Source organism: Notolabrus celidotus, chromosome 4, assembly GCF_009762535.1.
Source record: "Notolabrus celidotus isolate fNotCel1 chromosome 4, fNotCel1.pri, whole genome shotgun sequence".
In the NCBI taxonomy this organism is placed as follows: Eukaryota; Metazoa; Chordata; class Actinopteri; order Labriformes; family Labridae; genus Notolabrus; species Notolabrus celidotus.
In genome coordinates this window covers 25,226,053-25,228,633 of record NC_048275.1, presented here as the reverse complement: position 1 = coordinate 25,228,633, position 2,581 = coordinate 25,226,053, and positions in this window count along the sequence as shown.

Genomic DNA, 2,581 nt, shown 5'->3' with positions numbered 1-2,581 from the left:
CACTGTAATGAATTGACAGCTGCCCCCAGCCAATGGGTTGCAACATCAGTTTTAAAGTTTTAAAGATACTTCACCTTCCCGACCTCGCTCTCCACGTAGACACTAAGTGGACTCCATGAAGAAATATCTGAAAAGGAGTCTTGCATGCTCCTCCATTGATAGACACTTTTGAGTCTTCAGTCACATCCAATCTAACTGCTCTCGAGGTCAGTGTCTCATCAGCAACACAACTTTCCACCTCAGTTCTCTCAACCAGTCTCCCATCAATATGTCACCCGGCTCTCGCATCTGTATTGTTCTATCAAACGCAGCCCAGTGGGCGTATTTCACTGCAACCTTGAAGTGTAATCAAGGGCTTGCTTTGGTCTGCTGCATTGGAGCCGAAGGCATTACATAAGAAACATCACATCGTGTTTTATTCAGTCTTGTTGCAGCATTTGATTTATATTTTCTAACTGGTCCTGGTAGTTTAAGTGTTTATGAATGTATATATACAGTAAGCAAAAAGGTGTATAAAGCATAGTGATTCCAATAAGCCGAGTCCTAACAAGGGTCATTAACCTCATCTTGCTTTTTACCCACATGTGAACACAGATCCTCGGGGTAATGGTCCTGGTGGTGTGCAGCTCTGATAGTGATGAATGATAGTATTACCAGTGTCTAATTATCAGCTAGCCACAATAATATGCCGTGTTCATGGGAGTGAAACAAAGATGGTCTACTCATGCAGGCTAAAGTTGTGGCTGCCTTTTATGTTTACTTCCACAATTGATGTTGTTTGTGTGTCACAATTCACTAATGGGTGTAACTTATCTCATTATAGCTTAACAAGGTCACTCTAAATAGCTTTAAGCTTGTTTTAAACATTATAGATTGCATGGCAGTGTTAGGAGTTGTTCATGTTGGGAACAGTACAGGAAAAATCTTAGATACACAGAGTTGGCAGCAGAAACTGAACAGCAAGGTTTGAAAGTTAGAAATTGTCCAGTAGAAAAAGGATGCAGAGAGTTTGTAGCATGATTAGCTATCTCACTTCTGGGAGGACTGAGAGTGGTATTTACAGAGTTTGCGGAAAAACGAAGAAGGAGATATAAGACAAAGACGTGAAGCATGGCAGTGGATTTTGTTTTGGGAAATAATGCCAGTTGGTGATCAAGCCAAAGTTAAGAAATGACCATTGATCTACTTTTTTTACTGGCTAACCCAGTGGGGGTGAGCTGTTGCCTAAGCAGGCTTCTTACCCTAGCTCTTTCAGTGGTGGGGTAAGTTGTATCAGGATTATTAATACCTAGAGTTTGCATACATTGAGCCAGGGTCCTTGTTAGGAACAAAACTGTTTGGGCTGGGCCGCTAAGGGCCATTTAATAGGCTTTGTAACATTTGTAAGGCAAAAGAGGTGTGATGAGGGTTCATTTTCAATATCATTTTGCAAGTTACTGACAGCAAATTTCTATGTTTAAAAAATAAAGTCCTGAAGGAGAAAAGAGTAACAGACCATTTGGGCCAAAGTGTGAACAATTTTGCCAACTTGTGCCAAGAACAGTTGACATTAAAGAAGAATGTTGTGGATAAGACTTTGGCGCCTTATTCAGAAATTAACATTGGTTTGAAAAGGTAAACAAGAATAACCTTATGACTGCAACAGATGACAGCAGAGTGTGCTGATACTATGATTTCTCTGTATTTGCAGATCGTGGGCATTCTAATTATTCACAATCTAATATCACCCTATCCTATCCTCTTAGGTAGGAGCCTAAACATATCAACAAGGGCTGTTGATCAATTCATTTTTGTGGTTTACAGGCTTTTGATGTCTTATTCCAGCACTTAATTTGTATTTACTTTACAGCACTTCAAAGTAAAACTGTTGCAAGATACAACTTCGGTCCAGTGAACTGTTCCCTGAGAGATTTTAGATCCAAAATGGAAAGCAGAGAGCTGTCGAAACTGATCTACAGGATCAAGACATTTGAAATCCTATTTGACGGCAAGTTATCTTATCTAGACTGAAAGCCTGCACAAACTCTGAATCATTTTCCTCCACCGCAGCTGCACAATTCTCTAAAGGTATTGTTTATTTAAGACAGAAATGTATCTTCATTCAAAGAACTGCATTAGTTGTCATACAATACTGAATGTGATGTCAATTTCACTGAGGTGATCACCACAGACAGCCATGGCATGCTTTTGCTTGGCTACAGTTTTAACAGTAGTGCTAGTCAGTGAAGAAAAAAGACAAATTAAAACATCCCAAAATACTGAACAAGTGAGCAACAGGGATAAAGATCAAAAGAAGAAGACAGTGAGGGGGAGAGAGAGAGAGAGAGAGAGAGAGAGAGAGAGAGAGAGAGAGAGAGAGAGAGAGAGAGAGAGAGAGGGGAAGTGAGACAGGAAGCTACAGGACATCACCCACAAGGATTCTGGTGTTGAGATAAGACCTTGGCTTAATGGTGTCCAACAGCAAGCGTTACACTGATCACACCTCGCTGTCTTATCTGCTGCTCCAGAAGAGAGAAGACATTTATGAGGGCCTGTATGGTGTGTGTGTGTGTGTGTGTGTCTGTGTGTGTGTGTGTGTGTG